At 47.5% G+C, this 19,121-nt stretch overlaps 1 protein-coding gene across 1 annotated transcript in view; it reads left to right on the top strand.

The window, feature by feature from the left end:
• Positions 1-4,609: 4,609 nt before the first annotated feature.
• The window catches only part of foxp1b (forkhead box P1b), an 84,239-nt gene continuing 69,727 nt past the window's right edge, over positions 4,610-19,121 (top strand). Inside the window, 2 exon segments of the mRNA XM_057028873.1 lie at positions 4,610-5,144; positions 8,252-8,311. The gene's annotated coding sequence lies outside the window, so the exon portion shown is untranslated.

The following is a 19,121-nucleotide window of genomic DNA, read 5'->3' as shown; positions in this document are numbered from 1 at the left end:
GGATTTTGTTTGTTGCCGACGCTTCACACTCAACCGCACTAAGTTGTGACACCCAACCATCAAAATACAGTGAAAAAAAGTGTAATCTGGAGTTTTAATTATCAACTCTCCTCCATATGCAGCAATAACAGCTCTTGCTGATGAATAATTCAAGGATTAAAGGAGGATTTTTTTAACTTTGTGTTTAAATTTAGCTGGTGTCATTGTCCACGGCTGTGATTAATAGTTTATCAGTCCCGACTATACATCTCGGTGAAATATCTCCCTCCATCTGTCATTAAACTGCTCGTGGAAATTGGTTGGATTTTCAATCAGACCCAGCAGGTCAGAGAAGGATGTGACCCAGTACAGAGCGCCGTTTGTGGAGTTTGTGTAAGCGTCCTTCGGCTGTGAAAAATCACGTTTCGCTTTCTGTTAAATTCGGATTGAAAGCTCGTACAAGGCCGAATATTCCCCCTAAATGTTGTTTTAAGTAAGCCGACGGAATGTGGTCCTGGAAGTGAGCTGTGAGAGGGAGAGAGGGGCCTGACCAGCCAGCCTGAGATTGGCTCCCCCGTCAAATAAAGATTAGGTCTTTATTTCACCATCTAATCCCAGTAAATCTCCGATGGAAGACGTTTGTAATCTCAGAGGGTCCAGGTCTTCTTTATCTGTGGAGGCACGCACATGCAGCATCCTGCACTTCATCGGCAGCCAGTGGTCCTGATTACAAAGTTTTTCTTGTTACAAGTGAAGTCGTTAAATGTAACCGCGGCAAATCCAGGCGACTTCGGCTGGATTTCTCTCACATTTACTCATCGAGTGTCTCCGTTTTTTCCTCCCTCAAATGAGTAGCACATTCTTTTTATTGAATAATTAATGTGCTTTTTGAATTATTGAGGGAAGATAATTTCTGATCAGATTAATATTAACTCCCCGTGAAATATTCATGAGCGATGTTAAAAACGAGGGACTCACACATCTATTAATACAACCATAAACAGACACGGCGAAGGAAGTGTCAAATGTGCTCCAGTCCCTTTTAATGCCAGTTCCCAGGAGTTGGGCCAGTGTGAAGAACCGCGTGTCATTGGCCAGTCCTGCCCCAGGGCTGACGGGGGGGTCGCGGGGGAGCCTCAGCAGCATTTGTGTGCAGGTTATCACTGTCACCTTGTACACAGGTGACCTGAACTCTGGCCAGAGGATGAGCTGAGAGGAGCTTCTACTGTTAATATTGGATGGTTCTTTCATCACTTGACTGATTGGCAGTATCCAGCCCCCCCCACCCCCCCCCACCCCCCCGCTGCACTGACTGCTTTTATACTTTTCTTTTTTTTTTTCTACAGTGAAGGTTAAATTAAGTCCTTTGTCATTTTTGATTAAAACTCCAAATGATATTTTCTAAAGATTTGATGCGTCGTCTGTCCTTCTCCAGGTTTGGTATTACAAACTGCCGACTGTGTTCGTAAAATATGGAAATTGGAGGAAAAAAAATAAACCATTATTGTAACACAAGTGGAGAGCAGTGAGAAAATGTGGCTACATTAATTATGTTTTAAATGCTAATGCTGGTGAAGAACACAATAAGGAAGACATGAAAGACTCCCTATTCAAAATCTGATAGCCAGGGAGAAGCAAATTATTTCAAATATTTGATATTTAAATTATTTTCAAATGAACAGAGACATGAGGAGAGCAGAGGCAAGTAGTTTCCCCTAGTGATCCTCCGGGCGTCTTTGTTTCCTTGGTGTGTCTGTAGCTCATTAATGTTCTAAGCATGTGAGAGACCCAGACCGTACTCCATAACCCAGAGCTGGGTGACACCTCAGGCCCAACACACACACACACACACACACACAGATGAAAATCCCCAGGCCGTTTAAAGTCCACTGGCTCTTTCAGGAAGTGATGGCCGTCGAGCTGTCCTGATTAAAATGACAATAGTCTAATTAACTCGACCTCAGTCTCAGTGCACTGAAACGGCTGACGGGCCGCCAGTTCCTGTTTGAAAACCCTTTGTCTCCTCATCCTCCAAAAAATACACCACAGCAAAATGCCCCAACCCCATTTGTGGGGATTTTCCTAATGGCAATTATTTCTCATGAGCTAATTAAATCTAGACAAAGTTTTTTTTTTTATTCTCTGCCTTAGAAATCCCATCTTATGTTTGATTCTCGGGGGATTTTTCATCACAGCGTATCAGGAGTATTTTAAGCTGTTTGGTTATTTACAATTCCAGTGTGATATTGTGCTAAGTTCAGGTTAGCACTTTCAGCGATGCTCCACTTCAGTCACTTTAAAAAAGAGCGTTAGCTTGAGCTCCGCAGTGCAAAAGGTCGCAGTTTTAACGCCTCCCTGTGCCCATGCGATTCTTTTGGATCATGTGATTGACTCATCTAAAGTACAGAGAATAAAAAAGCAACAACATAAAAAAAAACCTTCAATGCTGAAAGAAGAAGCCGCTTTTTTGTTCTATTACCCTTGTGCTGGCGATTAGGGTCTATAGGGAGATAATTACGCTTTAGTCTGGAGTTAATGAAATGAAAACTTCCCTTTTCTGTTGAAAAGGAGGGACGCATCTTTGTAGTGGTATCTGCAGACATCTCCCACCCCTGACGAGGCGCGCAGAGAATTGCTTTTGTTTTAAGGTTGCGGCCCCCTCCGCTGCCTGTCAGTCTGCGGCTGATACAAGCGACCTGCGAACGAAGCCAGAGTCGGCGAGGTCCGTCTCCTCGCCTGCCCCGTGCACGCCAGACGCGCTGGACAACATCACATTCAAACATCACCACAGGTCGTGCGGGACGTGCGTTGGGGATGAAATAAAGGGCGCGTCTCGGCGCTAACTGCCGCTAACTGCAGCGCCGCCCGCGCCACGTGTTTGCCACCAAATGACCTCGTTCTGTTTAACATGAAAGGAACGCACAGATTTCAATTTATCACCCGGCAACCGGGGAGCCATATGTGGCGGCTGACTTTGGGTGCCCCCTGCGGAGCACGTGGAGGTGTTGGTTAACCAAAGCGTCTCCTGGCCGCTGCTGGCCAGAGAGCACTTATCAGGCCGGCCTTGTGGAGGAGCACATCTGCTGTGTGGAGATGTGTGTGGAGATGTGTGTGTTTTGTGTGCGACCGTGGGGCAGCGCGCTCCTCCCCCCCCCCCCCCCCCGAGAGCACTCTCACATTTCATCATCTGTTCTCCAGCGCCAGGGTGCTCCAGCACAAGTCGGCCACTCTGGATCCATCTGTTGTTATTATTTTCCACTGATAATTGGCTTCAACAATGGAATGCCTGTCCCCCCCCTCCCCCCCCACCGCCTTTGAAACCCTACCCCCTGTTTATTTTAGAGGTCTCATTTCTGCTCCTCTCCCTCTGAACCTCGCTCACTCCATCACGCTCTCCGTCCCTTCACCCTTCACCCGCGATCAGTTTCCAAAATGACGTTGGTGACTGGCAACGTTAGTAAGTTTCACTCTTCGGATTCTCTTCGGGGGCTCCGCTCCATTCCCGCCCCCGCATTCCTCCGCATTCCTGCCCTAAATGAGAAAAAGAGGAAGAGGCAGGTAAAGGAGGAGGAGGAGGAGTGGAAGAGAGAGACAAATCATCCTTCGTTTGAGGAGAAATAAAAGATTTATTTGGACCTATCAGGACCGTTGAATGACAACCAACACCAAAAATGACCTATGCTTGCTTTAATTACAGTGGATTTTTCAGGATTTAATTAGGGTTTAACGTTGTAATTAAGTAGTTTGAAGTCTTTATGCTCATTACGGTCCTGAATTACATTTTTACAATTTGAGGCAAAATTGTATCAACATTCTCTAAGTAATGTTGGTGAAATAATTAGCAAAGTCTCTGACAAGAGGGGGGGAAATCTAGATGTGCCCCCTTTTAGAGCTTTTTACAGCCCCCCCCCCCCCCTCCTCCTCATTACAGCCGTTCTTGAAAACGGAGGATTATTGTCTCATTCCTGTGCCTGGTGCAACTGTGCTGATGTTCATTTGTTCTGCCTGCTCTTGTCTAATTAACAGAGGGGCCAGGACAGGTAGGGCTCCCAGCGGGGGGCCGCTCTCTTCCCATCCTCATTTGCCAGTGTTTGTGTTTATGTGAAGGGGCCCCTCTTCCTGCATATTTAATCTGGAGCAGGGCACCAGCTTTTGTTGTGTTAAGACCACATACCTCCAGTCTGTCTCAGCGCCGCTGCCTGGACACTGGCTATCGCTCGCCCGCTCTCTCTCTCCCCCTCCCTCACACACACAGGCGAGCGTGCACATACACACACGCACTCACAACCACTCCATACATGCAGCTTCCTCCTCTTCTTCAAAAGTGGGTTTCCAAACACTCAGTACTTGAAGGGAATCTGCCACAATATACAGTTTCATGAATGTGATGAGAAGCTTTTCCACTGTTGGCGGGTGAGTCTGTAAAGATTTTATTATCTTTCCACACTTTGTCGCACTTTCTCTCCTCCTCTGCTCGCCCTTTATTGGACGCCGTAGGCTTGTGTGCACGTGTACGTGTGTGTGTCGTCCGAGGGATTGACAGAGTTTCCTCTGAGTTTTGGCGATTGCAGCTGTTTGTTTTCTTTGACGATGATTGCTGCTGTATCCGCATCATTATGTTTTATCTCCTGTGGAATCGTATAAAGGAATAAAATAAATAGTGGTGCGTTTAGGAAAATCGGGATTTCCCACAATAAGACCTGTTAAATACGAGTGGAGGAATGTCAGGTGCCGCTCTGGGAGCGTTCTTGAACAATGCTGGGTAGCTCAGCCTTTCTGTTTAGAGCCCAATCATGGACGGAGTGAACATAAATACACTGAGGGATTTTTCGGGCTCGTTTCATATTTACAAACTCGCATTTGCCTGGGAAACACCCACATATTTGCATGGCCGTGATGTGGGTGTCCTGCAGATGTGTTTATATTCATGCTTGCCTGCATACGGGACTGGAGACAGTGTGAACGAGTCTCTTTTGTGGCGGTCACCTCACGGTTGGGTCGTTAGTTCCTGCCCTCGCTCGTCGGCCCCGCGCTTGCTTTTGTCCGGAGGAATGGAATCTACCACTCGTTGATATTAACAGGATGAGTGGTCGCGGAGGAGCCGGGACCTGGGCGAGAGCGCAAGCTTGATCTGGCCGGCGGAATTGACAGCCCTGCTTGACAAGGTGGAAAAGAGTTTGGTTATAACTGTGGGATTGCGTAACATTCGCTGCTCGTGCGTGATTCCAGTAGAACCGCGATCTGATGTTCTGAGAGGGAGACGTTCCTTCAACAATGTTCTGTTTTTGATTTATTTATTAATCAACCTTGTGAAGACGGGCGTAGCGCTGGATACCTCATTCAATGGGCCTATTTAAATAGTCTAAAGAAATGTGTGGCCTTGTTTGTTTTGGGTTAGGAGTGAAATTCCACTTCCTTGGTATTGAGGCTGCAAAGCTTTCTGTGTGTACTTTGTTCTTAGCTCAGCAAAATGTGAAGGCAGGTCCAAAGAGTCTGGGGGCTCAGACAGGCCTGACATTCACCAGACTGCACTGTTGCCTTTAAATTTCACAGAAAAATGAATAAAGGGGGGAAAACAAGAGGAATAAGGACCGGCTGCATTGAAGTTGGGCTTAATTGGCAGCTTTTGAGTCCGTTTGCGTGTCAGAGAGTGCTGTTGTTTACAGTCTGTGTGGGTTTTACAGTGTAATGCCTGGAACCTGCCAATCACATCAGAAATGGGAAAAAGCTGTTTTGGTTGGGTTTTTTTTTTTGTTTTTTTGTCTTTATGAGACGTAGCTGTGTTTTTCATTTAATGTCCTGTTTAATAAAAGAAGAAAAGCGGGAGAAAAGTGCGCAGTCAGCCCTTTTTAGCGGATCAGATCGTCCATGAGCAGCTGCGTTTGTCGAGAAGTGAGTCACGCTTGAGATTTTCCTGTGTTTCGCTGCACAGACAGCAACTTGGAAAATCTCCCGCACACACCCTAAACACAAACAACAGTGACCCTGTATATAGATACATATCACTGACTCTACCCAACCAAAACCCTTTGACGCCCTTTTTTTATTTACACAAAGCTCTCCATGCAGATCCTTTAACCTTCCCACACCGTTCTCCAGCCTTTTTCTATGTTTTGCTAAGTCGCAGTCGTCCCCGGCAACCTAAACATATACCGCCCGTGAGTCGAAACATCCCACGCGGCTTCTATTGACGACCGTCGGGGTGAGCGTGGATTAATATGGTAATGACGTGTGAAGGTTCATTAGCGAGCCGCCACAGAAGTAGCCACAGACTCACTTTTAAGCGTGCTCGGAGTAATTAATGGAATAACTTTACTTAGTGGTAAATATTCATGGGTCCTCATCTTTTTGTCTGCGCGGTGTGAAGAGGGGAGCGACCGTCCATTAGAGGAGCTGAAGAGCCGTCCAGGCCTTTGTTGGGACTGGGTGCATTTCAGTGGAGGGGTATTAATTCATATTTGGAACATGCAATCTTACAACAAAGCCAAAGGCACCAATAACATACCTGGGACCAGAGAGCCTATTGTGAAGCGTTGACCCCCCCCTCACACTTCACAGGTCCGTGGACACTATAAAAAGAGTCTTTGTTCGCGCTCGTATGTAACCGAAGCGGTTTATTACGACAGGAAAAAAGCCGTCTGCCTTTCCTCTGAAAAAGGTGTCCGCAGGTTCTTTTCCCCTCAGAACGCTGCGGTATTTGTACAAAAGCATGGATTTGGATCATCTCATCATCAAAACTGTCATACTTGAGTCATGGAACTACTCCCAGATGTTCCTTTGTGGGAGGGAAAAAAAGCCTTTTGTTGTCCTATTTTCCAGATTATTTAGCATGGCACACCTTCAAAATGCTCCTCGCTTTCCTTTGTCTTTTGGAATTGTTGCCTTTTGATTCATATCCTCGGTGTAAACCTCTTACCGAGCGTGCACATAACCCACCTGGGTGGGTAATTATCGCAACCGGGAGTTGCTCTATTCCCTAAAATCTCAATGTGGGAGTGTGTGATGGGCTCGGTTTTCCCAGCCGGGCGAAGCAGCGTGTGCTTGTTTATCCTCACCCTATGTTCTCCGCACCCCCACTGTTCTAAATGGCAATATTACAGCCTTGTGCTGTTTGAAATGGAGACAATTATCTGTTTAGGTATTACAAGATGGGCATTATATTACGAAGAGGAAAGGCGTTGAGCTGCTATCAGGATCCCGTTGTTACCTTTTCTCTCCGATGCAAATTTTCCGTCGTTAAAGTGATGAAACATTTATCTAAATGGATGTTCTGTGTTGGGTAAACTCATTTAGCTCCCGGGGCTGTTTCAGGTGATGGGAATTAATGATGTTTAGTAGTTTGAGTCTGGAAATATCTGTCATTTGTCACCGCTGGCCGTTGATGCTCGGTTCCATTGACGATGTGTTAACGGGAGGGTAATGAATGACGGCGATGGGCCACTTCCGGGACAACGCTCCGTTTTTGAAGAGAGTTCCGAGCGTTTGACTGGTGGGACTGGGCGCGTTGGGCCAGTGTGGCGTTTTCCTCCTGTAGATAAACAGTTGCACAAATGCTTGGCCGCCGGTTTTGACTGTCAAATGTAAACGTCAAAAAAAAAAAACAGCAGAAAAGCCTTTTTTCTTTCATACTTGGATATGCTTTAATGCTTTTATTCAAATGCACCTGAGATATTGCCCCCACAGCCACTTCTTAGTTTACCATAAAAATAAGATTTTGTTCCCCTCTTTTTTCCCACTTCTCTCGCCTGGCTTGAGTGCTCTGTTGGGAAAGCTGCGTGCATGCAGATCAGGGCCACCCAGGGGGAGTCGGGCCGGGCCGGCCGGGCACAGATACAGTTTGTTCACCACCAGGGGGGGAGAAAGAAGGGCCTCTGCTGTCAGCGGTATGAAATGATTTTTGTCTTGCAAATAAACCATTCCCTCAGATCAGGCAGGCCCATTGTTCGGGCGCTATCATCAGCGGGGCGAGTTGTAGTTAACAGACAGCTGGGAATGCGTCTGAGCTGACATGGTGGCGTCTGTAGCTGCACGGGAAGGTATGCTGCCGCCTGGCACGGCTCCACGCACGGAAAGGGAGGCGAACGGCACAGGAATGCAGCCATTGATCTCAACCTGATGGCTCCTCATGCAGCAGGCTGCTGATCTCTAGAGCAACCGGTGGTTCCGCCCGCAGCGGCTCGGCGTAAATTGGCTCACGGCGTTAACAACGCATCGAGCTGCACGCCGGCAATGATTTCATGACTATAAATAATTCCCTTTCTCATGTCCGCAGGGGAAGGAGGTCCACCGCTGGAACTGAAGATCTCTTTAAATAAGCAAGTGACTATAGAAGGTAAACACATAATCATTCACCAGCAGACTCCTGCCCCTGTGTGTGTGTGTGTGTGTGTGTGTGTGTGTGTGTGAATATTGTATTGAACTGGCTTAATAATTAACCAAATGCTGTGGTTGTCTTGTTTGTGTACTGTAATATGAGCATGTATGTGCTCCGGGTCCCGGGGGGGCAACAGGTGCACTCTGTTAGCGATTTGAGATGCTGTTGATTAGACAGAGATTACTGCGACCAGTAATAAAGCGCTGGCGTTCCTCAAGGTCATAGTGGAGGCAGTGAAAATCCAGCTTTACTCGGCAGTATTGGAGAAGTGGCAGCTGACCTGGAGCTGTTGTGTTTATAATGTTGACGTGTGTCCCGGAGGCTTAAATAGGCTAATTCCATGTTTACCCAACAGACGCTGGCTATTGCTATCGTTAGCATATATCTCCTGTTTGTTCCTCATGCTCCTCCACCTATCTGACAAGGTTCGGGGCCTCCAGAAGGTTTTGGGGCCCACAGAGGTGGTGGTGGTGGTTGGGGTGGTGGTGGTGGTGGGTGGGTGGAGGGGGGGGACGACACTCCAGGACTTCAGAGGAGGAGCGAGTCTGTTTATTGTCTTGTACAGCTTCAACATTAGCTCATCCCTCTCTGTCGTCGTTCTGCATGTATCATCATTACCCCCCCACACGCACACACACACACACACACACACACACACACCACCACCACCTGCATGTTGTTACTTGTGCACGCAGGACGTGCAGCGATGTGCCCAGTAAACACCCGACTCTGAAACAGAAGAGAACGGCTGTATTTTGGATTTCAACATTATAAATCTTTGAGATTGCATCTAAAGACAAACAAACATTTGTCTTGTTGAAATATCAAAACTTTCTGGAAATTAATTCCTTGTTTTTATTTCCACGAACCGCCGACGCTTGCTAATGATTTGTTTTAATGTTCTCTTTGAACAAAGCGCTACATCTGAATATTTCCTTATTGCTGAGCAGATGCTGCCTCTCATCATGTACATTCCCCTTCCTCAGTTTTGTCCACAGGAGACAGAAGATCAACACATCTGGAACAAGATTGTCATTGTAAAATGTTATTTACACCCTCGGGAGAGTCGGTGGCAGCTCTGTATCAGCACGTTATTAAATATTAACAGCGGTTAATATTTAGCAGCAGTTCTTCAGTAAGAAAGTCGCTGTAATTATGGTCGTCACTGTCAGACCGCGGTTCTCCACACGTTCCTCTCATTCAGCTCGGACCTTCGCAGCCACATTTGGGAAACAGAAACACTTGGAAGTGCAGGATTTATGCTGCTGCTGTTTATCTGGAGTGCATTCTTGGCATAGTGAGGTCCACTCCAGCAGGCCCCTCAGCTGCCTGCTCCAGATGTAAGTCGGCCCTGCTGTCTTCCAAATTGTGCTGCAATTAACGTTAATGTGGCTAAACCGTCCATTTTACGATATTAATTATTGACACGAGGTGACTTTGAAGGCATCACTAATGCTAAGTCCTGTTGGCAGCTCGGGGATTATTTTGACTCGACGTTTAAAGCATTTTCAAAGTCTTTGAGCTCTAATTCGTGTGCGTGAGTGTGAAATCCCGGTTTCACCCAAACGAGGACTTTTTTTTTCATGACCTGTTTGCAAATGTAGGAGAAGGCTAATTGTTGTGATGTTGTATGGGTGTATATCTGATGCTCACTTAGGCTGCTTGTTGAACCCACTTCTTCCCTGATTAAATACAACTTTACAGAAAAAAGGCGCGGATGCAGACGCAGCCTCCAAATATTACCTCATTTGAATTCCCCCAGTCGACGTAAGGGAGTGACGGAGATCATGCAAACGCCTCGGTTCTGATAATTCTGCTTCCTGTGACTGCAGATGCAGAGTAATTGCCTTGGCTTGTTAGCTTGCTTTGTTTAATCCACTTTTCATGGCAGCGTTGAGACTAAACAAGCGGATTGTGGGTTAGACACACAGAAAGGGCCGCGTGCAGATTTATGCTGGGATGAAAGTGGGGTCTGTGTAATAGTTCCCCTGACTGCATTTATTGCTTACTTCAAAAAAGTAATTTCTTTATATCAGCATCGAGCTGGAAATTGCCGTGTATTAGTATTAAGCTGGGTAAGCTTCTAATTCTGTGGCATTTACAGCTGGCTGTGTTTCCATGCATTTATAACTCGTTTATTCTTAAGAGCTCTTCTAATCGCTCACGCCGAGCTCAGAACATAATAAACAACCGGCTTGGGGAAAAGTGCCACATGGGGGAGGTTTTTAGAGGGAAAGTTAAATGTTTCTGTCCGTTCTGTTGCTGTTTTTCATGCACAGTAAGTGCCCTAATCTGGCCTCCGAGTCTCGCTGCCGTTAAAGACAGTGACAGGCTGAACAGATGCAAGGTAGCGTGAAAATGAAAAATTATCAGCCCTTTGAAGGCACCACAATGGGCTCCCAGGAAGAGTCGCCTTTTTCCTGTTGATTGAGGTGACTGGATGTGTCAGAACCTTCAGAGAACCCCCTGACCCGGCTGCCTCCTGCCGGCCTAACCTGACGCCCCGTTCCCGCCGCTATCAGCACAGTCGGGCGGATCGGGCTCCAGTTAGACACATTTCTGATGCGGAATGCGTTATGTCATCCCAGAAGAGTAACGCTCTTATTTTTGCTTGGATCTCTTTTAGTTTTTACGCGCATCATCTTCAGCGGCGTGGCGAGAAGAAGCGCCCCCATAATGCTATCGCAGATGTGCTATCGCAGATGTGCTATCGCAGCCTGCTTATAATATCGTTTTTTTGGGCGGGGGGAGGGGGGGGAAACAAGTTTCAATTTCATTTTCCATCAACATCAAACGGGCCTGCCTTCCTTTGGTCTCAGACATATTGGCGGATGTATAAACTCGGGTCTGCTCGGAGCGCGAGGCGCTTTGATAACGCCCGCGGACGGCTAACGCGACACGCGCTCAGAGCGAGATTGAGCGAGCCGTCGGAGGTAAGCAAGTTCCCCCCCGCAGACGAGTCGTCTACAGGAAGGACGGTCCCAGAGGTGAGTGTCAGAAATGATGGGATGGAGTTGATAACCCGGGCGGACGCGTTGTGGAGGCTTCCTTTAATTTTGCTGCCTTCTGTGGCAGGGAAGCGTTGGGAGATGGTCTCCTCTATTGTTCACACTCCAACCACCTGATCAGACTTCTGAGGGTTCCTCCAAAGCGCAACGTTTCCTATTTGGACACTTCTGACTTTGTTGCAACTTGCAGTCGCTCCGCGTCACGGAGAATATCCCTCTGGCTATTTTAGAAAAATAATCCCTGTTCGGGATAAAGCACCTGGTGGGGCTGCTTACTGGAGCCTCCTCAGCTCACAAATATAAACAGCTTGCATTTTCGGGTGTGAGATTAGGAGCGAGGCCGGCCGGGTGTGAGGCGTGAAGATATCAAACGGAACGTGCGTCGAGACGACGGGTGGAGGAGCCGCCTGTGCTGGGCTGGGCTGGGCTGTAAATTAATGATTCATTTGTGTCAACGAGTATCTCAACGGGCCTTTCCGCCATCGCCCGCGTGTTTCGCAGCTTCAGAGCCGGCAGGCGTCAACTGTCGTCTTCAACCTCCTCTCATCTCCTACTGCCGTTTTCCAGGTTATCCACACTTTTGGAAGAGTTTCCATCTGCGTTTAAGTCTGAATTAGTATAGAGTAAAGGCCGTTCCATGAGGCTAATGCTTTCTGCAGGTTTCTCATGGCCTGGGAGGGAAAGGGAAAAGCTTTTACGAGCGGCATTTGGGTTTATTTAAGTAATCAAATGAAAAGGTTGAGGCATTTTTCACCAGATATTTATTTACAGATTTTTCTCCTTTTTCTGCTCTGGTTCCAGTCTTGGCTCCTGCCTTGTTTTCATAAACAAAGTCTCTCTGGCCGACTAGAGAAAACACGCCGGCCCGCTCCGAGCCCTGAAAACAGGAATGACAAACACCATTAGCTGAAAAATTTCCATCTCGTTGCAACTATGTTATTGTTTACTTTACCATACACATCCTAATATGGTTACCTCCCTGTGGAAGCGGGCGGCGCGGGGCCGAGGGGCCCTCGCAGGGAGACGCTTTCAGCTGCCACTTAGACAATAAGAAACAAATGTCACAGCTCAACAAAACAGCCGCGCTTTCACAGCCTTACAGTGCCGCGCCTTCCAACTCGCTTTGCTCAGGCCCCCATGCGATATTTAACCCCCCCCCCATAAAATGTGCCCCCCCCCTGTCCTCCTCCTGCCCGCTCCGGTCTTGTCTTTCTTCCCCTCCTTTCTTTGTGTGCGTCTCTCCATCGATCTCTGTCCCGTTGTTAGCCGTGTGGATTGACTGATTGGCCTGTGTTTGCTGTGTTATTTATCGGGGGTGGGTGGGCGGGGGGGGGGGGGGGGGGGGGGGTGTTTGGATTGGCTGCTGCCTCCTCCCTGTGGCCAAGCAGAGAAGCAGTTCACCTGTGGGTGACTCCCTGGTCCAGGATGACTTCAGAACCTCTGAGGAATGTTTATTTTTCTGCTGACAACATGGACCAAAACTGGAGGTGATCAGTTTAAAATACACCTTATTTACAAGTGGATGCTGCTCTCTCTCTCTCCCTCTCTCTCTCTCTCTCCCTCTCTCCTCTCTCTCTCTCCCTCTCCCTCTCTCTATCTCCCTCTCTCTCTCTCCCTCTCTCTCCCTCTCTCTCCCTCTCCCTCTCTCTCTCTGTAATTAAACACCAGTATTGGACTGGTGCTCGGTACCGGCCGATCCTGAACCCCGTGGGTCTGTATCAGCAGTCGGCACAGAGCTGAGGGGATCGCCCTTCATCTGGAGGTCTTGCCTTTGCATTGCAGGTGTTTAGGGGTCGGGGTCGGGGTCGGGGTCGGGCTCCGTTCTGGTGGACCAGTCTGGCTGGAGGTGGAAATCAGGTTCTTTCAGATGCATGGCCTCTTTTCCCCTGTTGGTGGAAAACGACGGCAGCCTCACTTCAATCCTAAAATCCTCACGTTTATGATATTTGCCCAGTATTATCTGCGCCTGTGGATGAATGGGAGGACGGAGCATGAGGAATGTAGAAGGTCAGACGGCGTGATTTACACAGCACAGAGCCTGAGAATCCTTGGGAAAATACTTGGACTGGGATCAAACGGGCATCATGTGACATGTTCTTAACGCTGACCTTTAAATTCACGCTGGTTTACTGTTCGCTGACACTCCACCATGCACTAAATGTTAAACAATTTGTACTTTCATTTATTTATTTGAAGCTTTGGCACATCCCGATCCTCGGATGAGCTGTTTGGACGTTTTTAAACGTTAACTCGGCTGAATTGTAATGATTAAATCTTATAATTTCTTCAGTATTTGCCTTTGTGGAAGGTGAGTCACTTCCACTCCTTCCAGTTGTGCTGATAAGCTAACGGCGTTTGTTTTTTATGTTCCACCTGAGACTGTACCCTCTGTGACCCCAGTGAACTTTGTCAAAGGCTTGTTTACTGGCTTCAAGGTCGGATTCTGAGAAGTGCTGCGGCCTTTCTTGTGAACATATTTACAACCAAAGATGTTTATACACCGTAAACGTGTTGCCGGTGCAGCTTTTTCCCTTTTTTATTTTTTAAATTTTCCACACAGACCAGCACTCGTGCGCATATGTGCTTATTCCTCTAAGTATTTAGTGCGTGCACCAACAATTCTAGTCCCAGACAACATAATGATGTGCTTTCTCACCGTATAGAGCTGAAAGAGGAGGGAAGGAGGGAGGCAGATAGCAAGGCAAATGCAGGACCGCTGGGGGTATTAAATATGAATTAATGGAATGTTGCTTAGGCACATCTCCGGGTGTAGTGTAGTGTTGAAAATAAAATTTATGTTGCCAGTTACTAGCGTGAAGGTGCATTTGGACTTAGTATCCTTTAATTAGAAGTGAGATATTAGCATTTCATAGGGCTTTATGCAGGGTGAGGGGATCGGCTGGCCACCGCGCCTTCATTAGCCAGCCGGCTCTGTGTAATGAGTGCCGTCATTAGCTGATGGAGTGGATTTGCCCTAGCTCTACCTTGAAAGGCACATCTCTTACACTCTTGCAAGGAATAAGACCCTTTTAATGGATTTCTTAATGAATAAAATAAGATACCACTTCTTCGAGGAGAAAACCAAAGAGTTCAGTTCTGATAATGCACATCACAGTCGCCTTTTACTTTTATTTGCTAAATTTGCAGGGGGAAAAAATCTGTTTTATTGCGGGGTTGATGCTCTTCTTTATGGATTTCTGCAAACATTATCATGTTTTGTACGCCCATATTCTCTTTCGGGTTCTTGCTAATGCTTGGAATGATGTTGTGCTGTCCCCCAGTGCTGTGGGCTGCAGGTCGGAAACCTTCTGACTGACGCACCGCTTTAGCCTGGTGACCGATGCCTCCTTCAGTTTGCTGCTGCCGCTTGGTTGCAAACGTCACAATTACAGTTGCTTTAATTGTGCAGCCCTGTTGCAGCCTTAGATTAAAGGCTCAACGTAGAGGATGTGGTGCCTCGTGGTTTTAGACTTCGGTTTGAACGCGCATGAGGGGGGAAAGTGTGGTGCTGGAGTCAGAGGTCTGAGCGAGCGCTCCCTGATGGAGCCGCTGTGCTGCCTTTTAAAACTCATCACATTTATCAGAGGAAAGGTGGGACAGCTATTGGATAAAGCTGTAGGCAAATTCAGGCTGCGCCTGTATGGCAGTGTCAGCGCAGAGGTGTTTTCTTCTGATATGGAGGAGTCTTTAAGCTTTCGGCTGCAGCTCCATTCTCAGAATCAGGCGTGAAGTGATTAGTATTTTATTGATGAGCTCCTGAAGTGGCATGTGTGGGAAATTGGATCTTTGATCTCCTGGAGTTTGGGAAATATATCCTGAGTGTGTGGAGCTCTCTAGGTAGAATACCCCCATCCAACGTTGGCACTCACACTCACACACACACACACACACACACACACACACACCACACACACACACACGCGTGCGTGCCCCTGATAGACAGACGTTTGGGTGGGATATTCACCCCCTTTTCCAAAACACATATTTGTTTTGGATGTTTTCACTGAGAGTCTACATGATGATTACAGATGTTCATTAACAAAATTGGGTATTTGTTTTAAACTTTAACCAATCACTTTGATATGCTAATTACAGTGTAATTTAATTTGAGCCCTGTAATGATGATGCTGTTATTATGGACATAAATGATGCAGTTAAGCTGAGAGTAATCTCATTTGCATACTGTACATGCCAGTAAATTAAGCCCTTTCCTGCGTCGCTTCAGCTTTAATTTTCCACTCCTTTTCACACAGCATCCCTCAGCCCCTGTGCCTAATAGCAGGCCGGCTTGTTTGATCTGGAGAGCCGCTCCCTCGCACTAAATCTACTCACAATATGTAACACATAAAGGCTCTCATTAGAAGTCTAAAGTGCTCTTTTAAGAAGTTGGTATAATAAGCATGCAACCCCTTCATGCTTTGTAGTGATACACAAAAACAGCTTTGTCTCTGGTTGGAATCATCTTCACAATTCCTTAATCTGTGTACGAGAAATGGGAACGGTCGTGCTAGTGATAACAGCGGGGTGGGGAAGACTTAATCATGTTGTATACATCCTCCTTTCTTCTCCCTGTTGATCAGAGATATCTTCAAAGGGTGCCTGTATTTACATTTTTTTTAAATGATAAATTCATTTGCCTTTTTTAATTACCAATAGCTCTTTTCTCCCCACAAAAAATGATTGAAAACTCTCTATTTGGCCTCAATAATGTGGTCTTTGCTCAGCTGCTTTGTGTGCTGGGTATATTTGTGGCTGGGGGACGCGGCTGGCCTTGATAAAAGCCACCGTGTCTTCATTAGGGAAGCAGCACCTCATGTTGTCTGATGTTTGCTGTGAGCAGGTAAACATGCTTGTCGTACAGAGATGTACCAACACTGATCAAACATGCAGGTGGACCCTGGTGAATGTTAAAGACCGCGGCTCAGCCGGCCTCACAGCGCCGGCGGCCGTGACGATGGTTTATGGACTTTAACACTGCCGACGCAGTTGCCCTTCACTGAGAACGCGCCCCCGTTTTTGGACCATAAAGAATATTATTTTTCTGCCAGCCAATTTTCTCTGTTAGCCTCTAATTGGCTACATAAATCTCAGCTGTTGAGGGTGAGAAATGTTGCAGTGTCACACAGTGTAATCTTCACCCTTATTTACCAATTCATTAAGATTCATTGATGCAGGATCGGTGAGAGGAAATGACAGCATAAATCAGGCCCCCAACATAATGACCCTAATCAGTTGGGAATTGCAGAAAATGTCATGATGAACTATGTCCTTGTATTAGTGCCACTGTACACTGTCTTTGTGCTGCTTTATGAGGAGGACGCATCCTCCTGACGCGCTGGAACAAAAATAGGATGTTCCAAACTTGCCTCCAGCTCAATGTCCCTTTGGCTGTTTGGCCTATTGTCTTGGGTTTAACCGCCTTCTGACAACCCCTCACCCACGAGCTGTTTGTCAGAATGAGCAAATGAGCGAGACCGTTGCCGTAGCGGCGTCGCCGGATCAAACGCCTTCTGTTAAAGATGCAAACATCTGAAGCGCTGACCGAGCACTGGCCCGAAGGTTAGCCGCCGTCGTGTCCACGTCTGTGCCGTGAATGTATGGAAAGGTTAACGATCGGATAATCAATAGCTAAACTTGACCTCGAAAATAAAATATCGGGTACCAACACCTGTTAGGTTGCCTGTCGGGAAACAGTTAGGGCCTTGAATCATTAATTCAGACCCTTGTTCTACGGTAATTAGCCCGCTGCTAAAGTGTTGGTTTAGCACCTCTGACCACATCTGCAAATGTTAAGGATGTCGTCATCCTGCCGAAGATGCGTGATGATGCTCCCCTGCTCTAATATTATTATTGTCCCCTCCATGCACAGGTATTAATTAGACGAGTTCGTTAAAGCTAACCTGGGTTTTCTGACACATTTCCTCCGTGCAAGTTCAGAGCCGGAGACCCATGGGAGCGAGCCTTGCATGGGTTCCAGTGGAAATGATTAAAAATATGTGACACACTTTAAGTAATGTTAAAACAAGAAGTGCTCGCGGAGATCCCAGAGGGTGGCGAGAGATTGAAGTTGTGTTTGTGTACGCGTGTTTGACAGGTCTAATTGGTGAGAGGAGCTTGAGGGAGGCGACGCCCGCGTCTCGCTCTGCTCTCAGTGCCTGGACGCAGAACCAGAGCCCTTTGTCTCCTGGTGTCTGTCCTCTCGCCGTTGTGTTAATGGGCCTGAGCGACGTTATCAAAGTCAAATGAAGGAGAGCGGCTGAGGAAGTGTGTGGCCAAGCGCTCCTAAAACAGGCTCCACATCCCAGAATTACTATTCCATTCATGGAAAACCAGATCTAAACTCATTAGACTTCTCTATTTACTCAGTCTCCATCGGCCCTAGTTGTGCTAAAAATACCGTGGCCTGCCTTACTTTGGCACATTCCCTCACTGTCGTGCACAGCGGGTCCTAACGCGGAGGTATTTTTCAGGCGACTCCGTGCGAAGGAGACAAACGGCGTTGTGTGTTTTGTGAAATGATGATTCCAGCCCGCCTCTCCGCCGGGGTCCGCGTCGACGCGCCCCTCTTCCTTTTCATTTATCTGAGCGTGTACGTCGATATTAGCGTGATATTCATGTAAATCGGCGCGCTCGCCGCCGCACAGCGGAGCTCGCTTTCTTCTTCTGTGGTACAGACGCAGGGTTGTGATCTAATTTCCACACTCGAGGGTTCGATCACAGACGGTGCGTTTAGTGCGCGTCGAGGTGCGTCGTGTAAAGAGATCGTGGCGGGATGACGTGCGCGACGACACGTACGTGCAACTGATGTTTTTCTAGCCCTCTTTTATTTTGCGGATGATGTAACTCCTTGACGATGTCAACTATAAATAATCAAAGTGCTCCGACTTTTTCCCTTTTCATTTCCGCAGTCCAAGTCGCTGAATAATTGAAGGAGGAAAGTGTGGAACTTGTTTTTTTTTAACTCATTTCTTGTCAAGAGCCACTATTTGTTGCAACGTTGGGCTCGATCCTCTTGAAACTGCTCACGGTGGCTAGCTAGCAGCTGCACCACTACAGCAGCGTCGAACGCCAAAGAGCGGCCTTTGTTTTTGCTCCTCACGCTCCTCAAGAGCAGCATTTGCATTGACCTTGATTCCCCGCCGTCTCCCTGGCCCCTCCCCACCCAGAGCCTGTTTACACTACGCCTGCCCCCGGTGTCACCTAGGAAATCGGCCGATCATTCCACCTGGTTAATATTAAATGTCTCCTGCAAGGAGATGTGTTTGTTCATAAACACGGAGCCGGTTCTCCCTGTTTACTGTCGCCATGGTAGCGGTCGCTTATTAAACAAACAGCCGCTTTGTTTGCCAGCGTGAGTGGTCTCCCTCTGACCTGCGCGAGGTCCCGGGAGCGGGGGCACCCCGCGGCGACCGCTGCCGGCTTTTACGATGGAGATATGAGGACGGCCCGGCGTTGTCACGGTAGTCTTCAGATATGTTGTTCTTATCTGCGGCCTGGTTGAAGTGGCTGCCAGGATGACACAGATGACACAGATGTTTGGTCTGACCTTTGGCTGCCTGCCTTCCTAAGGGGAACCCCCCCACACACCACCTTTTTTTTCTAGTTTTTGTGGAATCACTTCATCTTTCCGATGAACGTGACACTGATTCACGCCGGGCCCTGTTTCCAGATAATATGTGGAAGGGTGTGGGACTGGTTTGGAAAGGTCACTGGGATTGTGCCCAGTTTTCTGTCTGCGGTGGAGAGGATGTTTCCAGGCG

The sequence above is a fragment of the Takifugu flavidus genome, chromosome 4 (assembly GCF_003711565.1).
Source record: "Takifugu flavidus isolate HTHZ2018 chromosome 4, ASM371156v2, whole genome shotgun sequence".
Classification (NCBI taxonomy): domain Eukaryota; kingdom Metazoa; phylum Chordata; class Actinopteri; order Tetraodontiformes; family Tetraodontidae; genus Takifugu; species Takifugu flavidus.
This window is presented reverse-complemented; position numbering and strand designations above follow the sequence as displayed.